At 41.3% G+C, this 15,789-nt stretch overlaps 1 non-coding gene across 1 annotated transcript; it reads right to left on the bottom strand.

Annotated features, from left to right (window-relative positions):
- Positions 1 to 5,973: 5,973 nt before the first annotated feature.
- TRNAK-UUU (transfer RNA lysine (anticodon UUU)) lies at positions 5,974 to 6,046 on the bottom strand. The gene has a single exon. It is a non-coding gene; the product is annotated as a tRNA-Lys (tRNA).
- Positions 6,047 to 15,789: the final 9,743 nt, after the last annotated feature.

Below are 15,789 nucleotides of genomic sequence, written 5' to 3'. Positions count from 1 at the left end.
CAGCACTGAGCTAAGGCATGAAGGAAACTTAAGGCCTAGTTCAGGTCTTGGTTTGCTATAAAACATTAGCAACACAACATCAGACAAGTCACATAACCTTTCCGGGTCAGGAGCCCCTGTCCACCTGCTGATGATGGCTACCACTCTAGTTTTTTCAGACTTTCTTTCTTCCTCAATTGATGTTTTACTGGTTTTTATCTGGTGATCAGGGCATAAACCTGATGATCAACTTGCATATAGTTCTTAGCATAAGTACTGAAACTGGAAAAGGGTAGAGATGCCTGGCTGACTCAGTCAGTAGAGCATGTGAATCTTGGTCTTGGGGTTGTAAGTTCAAACTCATGATGGGTGTAGAGATTACTTAAAAAATAAAATCTTTCCAAAAATATATAAAAAGCTATGTAATTACAGTTTTTTCCCCCAGATAGTGATTCAATTGACTTTCCAGCTTAAAATTTGGGGACAAATTGTTCTTAAGAAGAGGCTCTTAAAATCCCTTGAGGGCATTATGCTAAGTAAAATGAGTCAGAAAAGGACAAATACTATGTGATCTCACCTATATGTGGTATATAAAAAGCTGAACTCATAGAAACAGAGAATAGAATGGTGATTGCCCAGGGCCTGGGGGTGAGGGAAATGTAAGTCAAAGGGCACAAATTTCCAGTTATAAGATGAATAGGTCCTGGAGCTCTAATGTACAGCCTGGTGGCCACAGTTCCCGATACTATGTTATATACTTTAAAGTTACTAAGAGTTACTAAGTTACTAAAAAGAATACTAAAGTTACTAAGTTACTAAAAGTTACTAAATAAAATACTAAAGTCACTAAGTTACTAAAGTTACTAAGATACTATGTTATATACTTTAAATCTACCAAGAGCAGATATTAAATATTCTCACCACACACACACACACACACACACACACGAACACACACACAAAGGTAATTATGGGAGGTGATGGAGGTGTTAGCTAACCCTATCATGGTAAGCATTTCACAATATATATGTGTATCAAATCACTGCACTGTATACCTTAAACTGACAGAATGTTGTACGTTGGTTATATTTCAGTAAATTTGGAAAAAAATAGAGGCTCTCAAATATCATTATCTTAAAGCGTTGATAATCTCGAGGCACCTGGGTTGCTCAGCTGTTTAACCATCTGACTCTTGATTTTGGCTTAGGTCATGATTTCACCATTTGTGGGATCATGACCCACTCATAGCGTAGAGCCTGCTTGGGATTCTCTCTCCCTCTCTCTCTCTGCCCCTCCCCTGCTCTCTCTCTCTCTCTCTCTCTCTCTCAAAATAAATAAACTTAAAAAAAAAAAAAAAGCATTGGGACCACTTGGTGGCTCAGTTTGTTGAGCGTCCGACTCTTGATTTCGGTTCAGGTCATGATTTCACGGTTTTGTGAATTTGAGACAGGCATCAGGCTCTGTACACTGACCGAGTGCAGAGTCTGCTTGGGATTCTCCCTCTTTCCCTCTCCCTCTGTCCCTCTCCCACTCAAGTGTTCTCTGTCTCTTTCAAAGTAAATACATAAACGTAAAAAAAAAAAAGCATTGATAATCTGTTAGGTCTAAAATCCTACGAATTCATGACTTCATATCATTTACATTACATTTTCCAAAATTTCCAATCTTTCCCAACACATTAACAAAGTTATTAGGAAAAGCCGAGCTACCTGAGAACAAAGATGTCACCGAGAACACCCGAGTCTGTCAAGAGAAGCCCAGATCAGGAAGCATTTTTATACATAATTCCACTAAAAGATAAAAAGTTAGGTAGTATCAGGTGTTTATAACAAGTTAAATGCATGATTATGACTTCAAATTGTCATTTGGTTATGTTTCTTGTTACAGGATTAAAAACTGGTAACACACTCCTCTCCCTCCCAGCTTATGGTCAAAGCCTTCCTGAATTTGATATTTTATTGATTTCTAGTTGTACTGAAAAAGAAACAACGAGCCCATGAAATCACTTCTTAAAGAAAGTATTTATATTTATCAAAAAAATGTTTTTTAAGGCATAGAATGAGTTTTCTACTTCTTTTTTTTTTTTAATGTTTATTTATTTTTGAGAGAGACAGAAACAGAATGCGAGTGGGTTAGGGGCAGAGAGAGAGGGAGACACAGAATCTGAAGCAGGCTCCAGGCTCTGAGCTGTCAGCACAGAGCCCGATGCGGGGCTCGAACTCACGAACTGTGAGATCATGACAAGAGCTGAAGTCAGTCGCTCAACCTACTGAGCCACCCAGGTGCCCCCTACTTCTTTTTCTTTTTTAAGTTTATTTCTTTTGAGAGAGAGAGAGAGAGAGAGAGAGCAGGGGTGGAGCAGAGAGAGAAATAGGTAGAGAAAGAGAGAGAGAGAATCTCAATCTGAAGCAGGCTGCATGCTCAGCACAGAGCCCAATATGGGGCTCGAACTCATGAACTATGAGATCATGACCTGAGCCCAAATCAAGAGGTGGGACACTTAACCGACTGAGCCACCCAGGCGCCCCGTGTTTTCTACTTCTTCAAAGTGTATTTGTAGTACTATTAACATCTTTCATTTATAAAGTAGCTTCATTTAAGAGTGCCTGGGTGGCTCAGTCAGTTGAGTGTTGCACTTCAGCTCAGGTCATGATCTCGCAGTTCATGAGCTCGAACCTGGCGTCGGGCTCTGTGCTGACAGCTCAGAGCATGGAGCCTGCTTCGGATTCATGTCTCCCTCTCTCTCTACCCCTACCCTGCTCACACTCTGTCTCTGTCTCTCTCAAAAATAAATAAACATTAACAAAATTTTTTCTATAAAGTAGTTTCATTTATAAAATACAATTCCTCTGGATTGTGCAAAAAGGGCAATTGATGAGACTCGGATCATATCAAGCAGATTTGGTGGCTTTCTCTCCTGCATCATCAGAGGCTGACCTGTCCCGACTTTAGCTTCTCTGTTTACTGCCTGGGGGTCTTTAATTTCTTGGTTGGTTACTTTGACTTATTTCCCTTTTGCTCCCCTTTTCCCTTTTAGTCCGTACTTAGTCCCTTTAGTCTGTACATGAGAATGTTTGGACGACGTCTGGCCTATCTGGCCTCGAACTCTCCCTTTACTGCTTCTAGAGCTGCACAGCCTTTTCCTCTGGGCATCTCAGCAGAGGTTGTGCTGGGGAGCACCTGGGCGTTTGTGGGGACAGCACAGCCTTCGCCGAGCGGGGCCAGCTGGACATTGCCACTCTCACCACCCCTGAGCTGCTGGAGCCTCTGTTTTCAAACTTTGTAAGACCACCAGAGCTCCTTCTTACTCATGGAATCTTGCACAGAATCGCCGTTTCATGGGGACAGAGGGGCATCTGCCGTGTCAAAGTGGGTGTGTGTTTTTACGGAATGCTGATAAACTTCCCTGGAAAGTCCCACCCCATGTAATGCTGCAACATATTTTCAGTATGAAAATAATAAAAATCCTTTTAGAGTTTCTTTTTTTTTTTTTTTTTTTTTCCATAAAGAGGAGTTACTTGTCGCTTCTGCCAACTTTTAAGACTGGAGTGGGGCGCCTGGATGGCTCAGTCGGTTAGGCGTCCAACTTTGGCTCAGGTCATGATCTCACGGTTTGTGAGTTCGAGCCCTGCATCATCAGCCTCTGCGCTGACAGCTCAGAGCCTGGAGCTTGCTTTGGATTCTGCGTCTCCCTTTCTCTCTGCCCCTCCCCTGCTCGCACTCTGTCTCTGTCTCAAAACTAAACAAACATGAAAAAAAAAAAAAAAAAGATTGGAGAAAACAAGGTAAAGGGGTATGCCTGACAGGGAAGGCTTTAGGAGCTAATGGCTGCCCTAGCACTGCCACTTAGGTCAGTGGAGGAGGGCCCTGGATAGAAGAGCTAAGGGAAGAGGGCCGCAGCCACATCCGAAGGCCTGTTCAGTACTGTGGGGCCTCTGTGTCCCTGTGTTGTGTTTGCCATCTTCATCCCGCACGTGGGGGTGGGGGTGGGGGCGGGGGCGGGGGCGGGGGTAGAGGGAAGAGTATCTCCCTTAGGGTGAGAACATGGCTGCAGGACAGCTACAGTCGTACCCCGCTCATCCCTGATGATCAATCAACGGCAAGTAAAACCAGCAGAAACTACCTGCTGAGGCGATCCACCTCCCTGGTTAATGACCACTAATCTGTATTCATTGTTTACCAGCAGCCCAATTAGGCCTTTAATAATACCAGAGAAGAAAACAATTAGGAAAGTACAGGCTAGCTGACCCCTTGACCTGAAGAGGACTAGACTTTTCTCTACCCAGTTGGCTTTGGCCAACTAGAGTAAGGGTAACCCCATACTTCCTTTAATTATGTGAGGCTAGTTTCTCATCTCTTGGGAAGCTCAAAACACTTGATTCATGAATAGGCACTCTTTCTCTTAATTATTAGTATCTATACTAATAGATGCTAATAGAAGGAGCTAAAGGCACCTTCTTTAAAGAAAAATAGGGATAGCTTTGAAATTGCTTCTTCTTTTATATAGATTCAATTACCAATGAATTACCAAGGCAATGAAACACCTTGAAGTAGGCATTTTGAGTAAATTTTTTGTTGAAGTATAACATACATACATAAATATATACAAATCATAGGAGTACAGTTGGATGAAGTTTCACGCCTACGTACACACGGAGTCTCCAGGTTGGGAAATAGAACCCTGCCGTCACCCCAGAAAGCCCTTCTTTGGTACCCCTCCCCCCAGTTACTCCCCAAGGTAACCACTACCCTAATTCTAACACCATACACTAATATTTCCGCCTTTGAACTTTTCCATTTTGACAGTTAACCTGTTTAAATCTGCTGCAATGGACAGAGACCTTCCTTGATAATATTTTTACCTCAGCAATCTCGATTCTAAAGAATGATTGTTATTTCGCCTTTTCCTTTGTGTCTTGTAAGTTGGACCAGCTTGATATAAAGCCATAAACTCAAAGGCTAAAAAGTCTTTCCTACAAATGGGATCAGCCTTTTTTGTTTAATCATTTGGCCCCTGAGGAAGCCAGATGTGCATGTGTATGCACCTTCCTATTTGTTTCCTGCCCCAACTTCTCTTTTTTCCTTTTTAAATTTTTTTAATGTTTATTCATTTTTGAGAGACAGAGCATGACCAGGAAGGGGCAGAGAGAGAGGGAGACACAGAATCTGAAGCAGACTCCAGCCTCTGAGCTGTCAGCACAGAGCCTGACGCGGGGCTCAAACTCACGAACTGCTGGATCATGACCTGAGTGGAAGTCGGACGCTCAACCAACTGAGCCACCCAGGTGCCCCATTATCCTTTTTCTTTTTATGTCATCAGTGGACAGCCTTCTCTACACTGTGCTTCCCTTGCATACAAACTTTCCTCAACAAATCCTGCTCTCCAGAATGAATCACCACTGCACACACTGCCTCGAATTGATTTTATTGTTTATCCACAATAGACACACACAACCTCAGAGAATCCCTTTTTTTACTTCTGCTTTTTCTAAAAAGATTTTATTTTGGGGGAACCTGGGTGGCTCAGTCAGTTAAGCATCTGACTCTTGATTTCAGCTCAGGCCATGATCTCCTGGTACGTGGGTTCGAGCCCCACATCAGGCTTTGCGCTGACAGCACTCAAAGCCTGTTTGGAATTCTCTCTCTCCTCTCTCTCTGCCCCTCCTCCCATGCACTTTCTCTCTCTTTTTCTCTCTCTCTCTCAAAATAAATAAGTAAACTTTATTTAAAAAAAAAATTTTAATGTTTATTTATTTTTGAGACAGAGAGAGACAGAGCATGAGTGGGGGAGGGGCAGAGAGAGAGGGAGACACAGAATCCAAAGCAGACTCCAGGCTCTGAGCTGTCAGCACAGAGCCCGACGCGGGGCTCAAACTCACAGACCGTGAGATCATGACCTGAGCTGAAGTCGGATGCTTAACCAACTGAGCCACCCAGGCGCCCCAGTAAACTTTAAAAAATAATTTAAAAAGATTTATTTTTAAGCAATCTCTACACCCAACATGGGACTTGAACCCACAACCCTGAGATCAAAAGTCCCATGCTCCACCATCTGAGCTAGTCAGGCGCCCCCTACTTCTGCTCTTTTTTTTTTTCTTTTCTTTTTTAATGTTTTATTTATTTTTGAGACAGAGACAGAGCATGAGCGGGGAAGGGGCAGTAAGAGAGGGAGACACAGAATCAGAAGCAGGCTCTAGGCTCCTAACTGTCAGCACAGAGCCTGCTGTGAGGCTTGAACCCACGCACTGTGAGATCATGACCTGAGCCGAAGTGGGACGCTTTACTGACTGAGCCACCCAGGCACCAGCCCCTACATCTGCTTTGGCAAGGGCAACTCGAACTAAAGTAAACAAATGAAATTACATCAAATTAAAAAGCTCCTGCACAGTAAGGGAAACCAACAAAACAAAAAGGTGACTGACTAAATGTGAGAAGATGTTTGCATATCATACATCCAAAAGGAGTTAGTATCCAAAATATGTAAAGAATTTATACAACATAAAAACAAAAAACCCAGACAATCCTATGTTTTTAAAAATGGGTAGAAGACTTGAAGGTGACAAACAGGCAGTGAAAAGATGCTCAACATCACTCACCATCAGGGAAATGCAAAGCAAAACCACAATGAGATAGTGCCTCACTGTCAGATAGGTTATTATCAAAAAAGGCAAAAAAAGAAAAAGTGTTGGCAAGGATGCAGAGAAAAGGGAACCCTCACGCACTGTTAGTCAGAATGTAAATTGGTGTAGCCACTATGGAAAACAGTATGGAGATTTCTAAAAAAAATCCAGCAATTCCACTTCTGGATATTTATCCAAAGAAAACACCCATCTGAAGGATACATGTACCCCTATTTTCATGGCAGCATTATTTACAACAGCAAAAATATGGGAGCAACCCAAGTGTCTATCGATAGATGAATGGACAAAGAGGTGGTATGTACACACAGTGGAGTATTACTCAGCCATAAAAAAGAACGAAATCTCGTCATTTGCAACAATGCAGATGCACCTAGAGGGTATTATGCTAACTGAAGCAAGTCAGACAGAAAGACAAATACTGTACGATTTCACGTACATGTGGACTATAAAAAACAAAACAAATGAACAAAAAGAGAACAGAAACAGACTCATAGATACAGGAAACAAGCTGTTGACTACCAGAGCTGGGAGGGGGGTGGGGGTGGGGCAAAATAAGTGAAGGGCATTAAGAGGTACAAACTTCCAGTTATAAAAGAAAGAAGTTGCAGGGATGAAAAGCCAGCATAGGGAATATAATCAATAATATTTCAATAACTTTGGTGACACGAGGTAACTAGATTTATCATGGGGAGCATTTCATAGTGTGTACAAATATCAGACCCTAGGATGGACACCTGAACTAATAGGATACTGCATGTCAATTATACTTCAATAAAAACTATCTTCCATGTTATGAAAACCCATTACGTCACCATCAGTTAAGTTTTCTGATTAAAATGACAACCTTTGAATCATCTAAATCCCTATTATTAAAACAAGTCAGTGGGGGCTCCTGGGTAGCTCAGTCAGCTAAGCATCTGACTCTTGATTTTGGCTCAGATCACGATCTCACGGTTTGTGAGATTGAGCCCTGCAGTGGGCTCCGTGCTGCCTGCTTAAGATTCTCTCTCTCTCCCTTTTCCCTGTCTCCCACTCGTTCTTCTAAATAAATAAATAAATTTAGTCAGTGAATTCAATATTCCATGGTGTCATTTTAATATTAATTATAGTCTTATTTTCATACAAGAGAAATAACATATGTTAAAAATTGTTTATTTAAAGATTTTATTTTTTTTAATGTTTAATTTTTATTTTTGTAAGTGAGAATGTCAGCGGAGGAGGGGCAGAGAGAGAGGGAGACAGAGGATCCAAAGTGGGCTCTGTACTGCCAGCAGCAAGCCCGATGCAGGGCTCACACTCACCAACTGCAAGACCATGACCCAAGCCCGAAGTCAGACACTGAACTGGCTGAGCCACCCAGGCACTCCAACATTGTATTTTAAGTTTATTTATTTATTTTGAGAGAGAAAAAGAGAGACCGGGGGGTGGGGGAGGGACAGAGAAAGAGGAAGAGAGAGAATCCCAAGCAGGCTCTATGCTGAGCCTCAGAGCCCAATGTGGGGCTTGATCTCATGAACCATGAGATCATGACCTGAGCAGAAATCAAGAATCAGATGCTTAACTGACTGAATCACCCAGGTGCCCCCCGCCAAGATTTTATTTTTAAGTAATCTCTATACCCAACAGTGGGGCTTGAACTCACAACCCCAAGATCAAATCACATGCTCCACCAACTGAACCAGGCACCACTAAAGACTTTTTTTTTTTAATGTTTGTTTATTTTGGGGAGAAAGAGAGACAGTGAGCAGAGGAGGGGCAGGGAGAGAGGACCAGAAGGCCAGAAGTGGGTTCTGCACCAACAGTAGCACGCCCGATGTGGGGATTGAACTCATGAACTGGTGAGATCATGACCTAAACCAAAGTTGGGTACCCAACCAACCGAGGTATCTAGGCGCTCCACCCCTAAAGATTAAAAAAAATTTTTTTTAATGTTTATTTATTTTTGAAAGAGACAGAGACAGAATGAAAGTGGGGGAGGGGTAGAGAGAGGGAGATACAGAATCAGAAGCAGATTCCAGGCTCCAAGCTATCATCACAGAGCCTAATATGGAGCTTGAACTCACGAACCGTGAGATCATGACCCCAGTTGGATGCTCAACTGACAGAGCTACCCAGGTGCCCCCTAAAGATTTTTTTTTTAAAGACTATAAGAGGGGCCTTTGGGTGGCTCGGTGGGTTAAGGATCCAACTCTTGGTTTCAGCTCAGGTCATGATCTAATGGTTTGTGGGTTCAAGCCCCTCATCAGGCTCTGTGCTGACAGCACAGAATCTGCTTGGGATTCTCTCTCTCCCTCTCTCTCTGCCCCCGCCCTTGCTCACACTCTCTCAAAATAAATAAATAAACTATAAATACATAAATAACGATAAGAAATTTAGACCTGGAAGGGGGAAATGAGTAGAAACCCAACTGTTAGAATGTATGGCTTTTTGGTTATCAGCCTGAGTCTGAGCCTCTGTTTTCCTTGAATAAGGGTGGAGTGTCTGGGTTTAGACATCTGTTTGCTGAAACCACAGACATCCCATTCACTAACTCATTCATGAATTCATTTTCTGAGCCCTATTATGTATGTGCTAAGCATTGTGTGAAGGCTGGACTTTCCAAGGAAAAGTTCTGTTCTTCATATAGGACAGAGACTTAGGAGCTCAAATAGAATATTTATAGATCTGACCTTTACAGTACAAGAGACACCTCACCTCTTAAAATAGACAGTTGTTGCTTTTAATTATGGCATGCACATAATGAGAGCTCTACATACATTTTGGGATGAAGATAATAGTTTTGTGCATGTTTCTCTATAATAAATAAGTATAAACTTTGGATGGGTTAGATTCAAATAAATCCAGATCATTATTACTTTTAAAATTAAACCTAATCACTTTGTCAATTAGGCAACAACAATGGATTGCACCCCGTAATGAGTGGGCCTGTTTCTTCCTGGGGTAATTGCTTACTGGATTTTAGGCTGCCCTCTCTCCTTTCAGCTCTACTACTCTGGTGAGAGTCACAGCCTACACTTGTGTGTTGCCTATGGTTTAAAGTCTCATGTCAGGAGGATCTTTAGGCCTCCTTAAGGAAGCATTAGGTAGATGTATGAAAAAAATACTGAATAGTGTTTTCCTGTTACGCAGTAAGTCATATATTTGGTGCTTCCAATGATTTCTTGCAGGCACATTCACAAACACTCTCTAACCAGATAATATAGCCTTGCCTTTATTATTTTTTTAATTTTTTTTAACGTTTATTTATTTTTGAGACAGAGAGAGACAGAGCATGAATGGGGAGGGTCAGAGAGAGAGGGAGACACAGAATCTGAAACAGGCTCCAGGCTCTGAGCCATCAGCACAGAGCCTGATGCAGGGCTTGAACTCACGGACCGCGAGATCATGACCTGAGCTGAAGTTGGCCACTTAACCGACTGAGCCACCCAGGCGTGCCTTGCCTTTAGATAAAATGCAAAGATTTATGATAAAAGTTTCTACAGAAGGCAAGAGAGGTGAGAGGGTGATTCTCCTCTTCCCATGGCATCCATTCTGTTATCAATTGACAATTAGTACATTTTCAGCTTTGACCGAACCCATATCTGTTAGCTCAAACTTTTGTGAGATCTGTATTATGGAGAGGTAAGTGCCAGTTAAAGTGAATTTGCTGAATTGGGTATAAATTTGTTCCACTGAATCCACTACTGTTAATCCCATTAACACCTGTACTAATTGCATTGCGTAATCAGTGAGCTGGGATCCAACCCCCTTTTGTATTCTTGTTGAATACAGAAGACACATAGAAGTCAGAGCTCTGCCCTAAATTAAGATTCCTCTTCATAAAAGAATTCTGGAGTCAGAAGGGAAGAATGCACTTTACAAGGTGACATCATCCTGTCTACTCTCAGCTCAGGGTCAGCAAACTCATATCAGTGGTTTCTAGTCTCTGCGATGTGGATGCCTGAAGAGACCAGAAGCATTTGTCATGGGTTTGCAAGCATTAAATATAACTGCATAAATAATATTTTATACCTACGTGTATTATTTCTCAACAGTATTGAGATACACAGTTGTATTTGCTCCATCAGTTGCAGTCAGAAGTGTAACTTTGCTTACGTGCAGGTTTGCAATTTTTAACAATAAAATGGCCCTCATAATTTAAAAGTTTGGGAGTCATTGTTTGCAAGTGTTAGTGATTTGTATTTAATGTATGGATGATCTCCCCCTAGTTCAATAAAGTATTGAGGTGTTGACATTACAAAGCTGTTACAAGTGGAACAAATATATTAATCCTACTCTGTAAAAGTCATATTTTTTATCCCATCCTCTCCTAATTCCCTCTGTCTCTTGGCATTTGCAACTCTAATTGGGGAAATATGGTATAAGTATACAAAATATCAAATAACCAGTCAAGGAAATGTGAAGAGAAAATGTGTAGTACGTGATCAAAATTGTCAAACGCTTTGAGCTCAGAGGAAAGAGTGGGAGGAAGGAATGGGGAGAGAGAAAGAGAAAGAAGTGGGTAGTGTGGTGAGACAGAATGTGTCACGTAGGAGTCAAGACCTTAGGACGGGTTTTTATAGACTCTTTTTCTTGGCTCTGCTAATTACCATGTGAATGACCATGGACAGGTAACCTGACACTGCTGAGACTCCATTTTATCATCAATAAAATCAGAATCTCAATACCTCCCTCACAGTGTTATTCTGAAGATAACTATGGCAAAATGTTTTAAATGCTTTGTACTACACCTGGTATATAGTATGTTCACAGTAAATGGTAGCTACTATCTGTTCTATTATATTGTCAATCCTGCCAGCATTGGGAGGATGACTTATTTATTTTTGCTTCCCCAAAATATTGAGTACAATGCTTGGCTAAGTACTCAAATTTTTTTTTTTTTTTTTTTTTTTTACTAAATGAAGGAATGGATGGATAGACAGATAGATGATTAGATGAATTTTGAAAACGAACCACAAACTTTGGTGACCTGGGAGGATCTCATAAAGGAGGAAGACTTGACAAGAACCTAACAGAATGTGTGGAAAAGGTAGGAGGGCATTGCAGTGGGAGATGGGTACGAACCAAGGTATGGAGGCAGGGAAACACAGTGTGTGTAGAGGGTAGATTGGAATACAGTTGTGGAGGGCTTGGAATGGCAGGCTGGGGAGTGTGTCTCTTATCTGCTGACAGTGGGGAGTCTAGGAAGGTTTTGAGGAGAAGAAGAACATGAGGAGAACTTTCCATAAGGTTAGTCTGGTGCTGGTGTGTGGTATGGAGTGGGGAAGGGAATGGGGCAATCCACTCTGAATAGGACATGATCAAGTCCCTGTCCATTGTGACCACTATGGGAACAAAGAGAGACAAAGGACAGAGTAAGGGAAGGGCTGTAGTCCCTGTGTCTTCTCTATCCTTTATGAATTTTTAATATGGCCATTGAAACCATTTACTAACATGCATAGTGACACTTGAAATATACACAATGACATTTTCATTTTCATTGTAGGTGAGTGTTTAGCTGGAGAGGAGACCAGCTTAAATCAGAAGGTTACATTGATGAGATGTATGGAGCATGTGGCATTAACTTAGTCAAGAAGTAAAGGTGACATTGGGGCGCCTGGGTGGCGCAGTCGGTTAAGCGTCCGACTTCAGCCAGGTCACGATCTCGCGGTCCGTGAGTTCGAGCCCCGCGTCAGGCTCTGGGCTGATGGCTCGGAGCCTGGAGCCTGTTTCCGATTCTGTGTCTCCCTCTCTCTCTGCCCCTCTCCCGTTCATGCTCTGCCTCTCTCTGTCCCAAAAAAAAAAAAAAAAAAAAAAAAAAAAGAAGTAAAGGTGACTTAGGGACCAGGCTGGGTTTTGTTTTCTTAGAGATTTTGGGAGATAAACAGTGGTTAGGGTTAGGAAATGGATTACTCTATGGAATGGATTAATCTATGGAATGTGAAACTGAACTGAGGCAGCTCAATTGCCAGCAGGAGAGATTCACTTGAATGGAAAAAGGTGAATTAGATGAGGTAGAGTGAGAGCCAGGTGAGGGGTGGGGGGTGGGGCTGACCTGCTGAGAAGGGATGGACAGCAGGTGCTCAATGGCTCCCCTGGTGATAAAGAGCACAGGTGAAGCCTGGTGAGGTCACTCCTCCTTCTCCTGTCACTGGGATGGCCTTGTGGACCTCTCTTGCCACTCCATTTTAATTTGACCAGGAGCAAGTAGGTGGAACCTAGGAAGTAGAGTTAGAGCAGGCTGCATTTCCAGGAGAGAGGTCTGTCTCCGTGGAGGAAATGATTTTTCCCAGATAAAGAAACCATCTCTGGAAAGAAATAAAGAGAAAGAGAGATGGGAAGGGAGGGAGGGAGGGAGGAAGGAGGCAAGGAAGGAAGGAAGGAAGGAAGGAAGGAAGGAAGGAAGGAAGGAAGAAGGATAAGAGAGGAAAAAAGGGCCCTCTTTTCTCCTACTCATAAGGAAGATTCACTCATTTATTTACTGTATGTGTTAAATTAAAAAAAATATCCACTTTCCTCTTCTTCCAATAACTGCCATGTTTAATGACTGCTGACTTTGTTCCTGTCTCTGAGAACCATAATATACTCTTTTTCTCCTGCACTGGGGACCAAACAAGAATGGTGTTTAGGTGGAACTCCCTAAATTTTATTATCTAAAAATAGTAGAACATCCTGATTACTGAAAGTTTTGTAAAATGTACAGAGAACCAGAGTGGTTCAGAGCTCAGAGTGGTTGCAGCAACTCTGCAAACAGAAGTCAATAGAGCCAGTGCTTTTGACAATCTGAGGGAAAATGATTTCCAATCTAGAATTCTGTACTCCGTCAAATTATCAGTCAAGTATGTGGTGGAATAAGGACACTTTCAGACACACGAGTTCTCAAAAAAAGGTATCTCCCATGCAGTTTTTCTCAGTAAGGTTGGTGGAAGGCAAGTGCCTTCAAAATGAGGGAATAAACCAAGAGAATGAAAGACATAGGATCCAGAAAACAGAAGATATAACCAACACACAGCAGGCAAAGGAAGGGTGACAGTGAAGGATCTCCCAGGTCAACTGTGGAGAAGCGGGTCTGAGAAGCAGTCAGCTCAGATTAGAGCAAGCCGTAAGATTCCAGGAAGGATTTTTTTTTTTTTAATCACAAGCTAGTTTAACATCCATCACCACATATGGTTACAATAAAAAATGTTTTTCTTGTGATGGGAACTTATAAGACGTACTCTCTTTCAAATATGCAACACAGTACTATTAACTATAGTCACCATGTTGGGGCACCTGGGTAGTTCAGTCAGTTAAGTGTCTGACTCTTGATTTCAGCTCAGGTCAGGATCTCACAGTTCATGATGTCGAGCCATGCATCAGGCTCTGCTCTGGTAGTTTGGAGCCTGCTTGGGATTCTCTCTCTCTCCCTCTGCCTCTCCTCAGCTCTCTTTCTCTAAAAATAAATAAATAAATAAACAAACAAACATTTAAAAAACCCTATAGTCACCATGCTGTACATTATATCCGCATGACTTATTTTGTAACTGGAAGTTTTTTTTTTTTTCAAATGCTTATTTATTTTGAGAATGAAAGAGAGAGAGAGAGCATAAGCAGGGGAAGGGCAGAGAGGAGAGAAAGAATCCCAAGCAGGCTCTGCACTGTCAGCACAGTGCAATGGGGGGCTTGAACTCACAAACCATGAGATCCTAAACCGAAACCCAAGAGTTAGACGCTTAACCAACTGAGCCACCCGGGTGCCCTTGTAACTGGAAGTTTGTCTTTTGACTTCCTTCTCTCGGTTCACCCATCTCCCACCACCACCCCCTCCCCCCCAACCAGGAAGGATTTCTTTAAGAAGATGAAATTAACAGAATACCTGTTGTGGATGTTTGTGTTGAGAAAATATTTCCTCAACTAGGGGAGAGTTTGGGAATAAATTAGTAATAACAGATAGTGAAGCAAAAATAAATAAATAAATAAATAAATAAATAAATAAGTAAATAGCACAGTTATTAATTCTGGGAAGAGGGGAAGTTATAAAGGGAAGAGTAAGTTTATAACAATTTTACTACTTAAAAAACAACATAGTAGCATTATTTGTAATAGCCAAAAGGTAGAAGCAACCTAAATGTCCACTGACGGATGAATGGATAAACACAATGTGGTCTATACATACAATAGAATATTATTTAGCCCTTAAAAAGCAGGGAATTCTGACCCAGGCTACAACGTGGTTGGACCTTGAAGACATCATTCTCAGTGAAATGAGCCAGACAAAAAATAACAAATATTGTATGATTCACTTATACGAGGAGTCTGGAATAGTCAAATTTATAGAGATAGAAAATAGAACAGATGTTCCCAGGGGCTGGGTTAGGGGAGGGGATAAGGGTGTTAGTGTTTAATGGGTACAGAGTTTCTGTTCCAGATGATGAAAAAGTTCTAGCAATGGGTGGTGGTGGTTGCATACATTGTGAATATACTTAATCCCACTGAATTGTACATTCAAAAACGATTAAAATGGTAAATTTTAAATTATATTTATTTTATTACAATTAAAACATTTTTTAAAAAACCCTGTAAGGTGTTGTAGAAATAAATGAATTTATAATTTTTATTCTCACATTGATGAACACCAAATTTTTATGACTCAAGTATTGGGGAATCTCCCCTTCATTTTCAAAACTAGATATGGAAGCTACCATTTTCCTACAAAATTGCATACCTTTATTTTAAAAATCTATTATTAGAAATGTATACTCCAACAAGTAAGTGTTCTATGTAGCCACTTCCCATCAATAACCTCTACACCTTAAGATCAACTTCATATGTCTTTTCTAACATATACTTTTTAATGTAAACAATCTGACCACACTGTATATATGGCTTAAAAATTGCCTTTTTAAAGAAATGAATCACTTTTTATGTAGAGTTTAAGAAACAAAACATATGAACACAGGGGAAGAGAAGGAAAAATAAAATAAGATAAAAACAGAGAGGGATGCAAACCATAACAGACTCTTAGACAAACTGAGGGTTGCTGGAGGGGAAGTGGGTGGGGGGATGGACTAAATGGGTGATGGGCATAAGGAGGGCACTTGTTGGGATGAGCACTGGGTATTATATGGAAGTGATGAATCACTAAATTCTACTCTTGAAACCAATAATACACTGTATACTAACTTCAATATAAATGAATAAATTGAAACAA

This window comes from Neofelis nebulosa, chromosome 6, assembly GCF_028018385.1.
Source record: "Neofelis nebulosa isolate mNeoNeb1 chromosome 6, mNeoNeb1.pri, whole genome shotgun sequence".
NCBI classification, from domain to species: Eukaryota; Metazoa; Chordata; class Mammalia; order Carnivora; family Felidae; genus Neofelis; species Neofelis nebulosa.
Note: the sequence above shows the minus strand (reverse complement) of the source record. Positions and strands in the feature narration are given on the sequence as shown.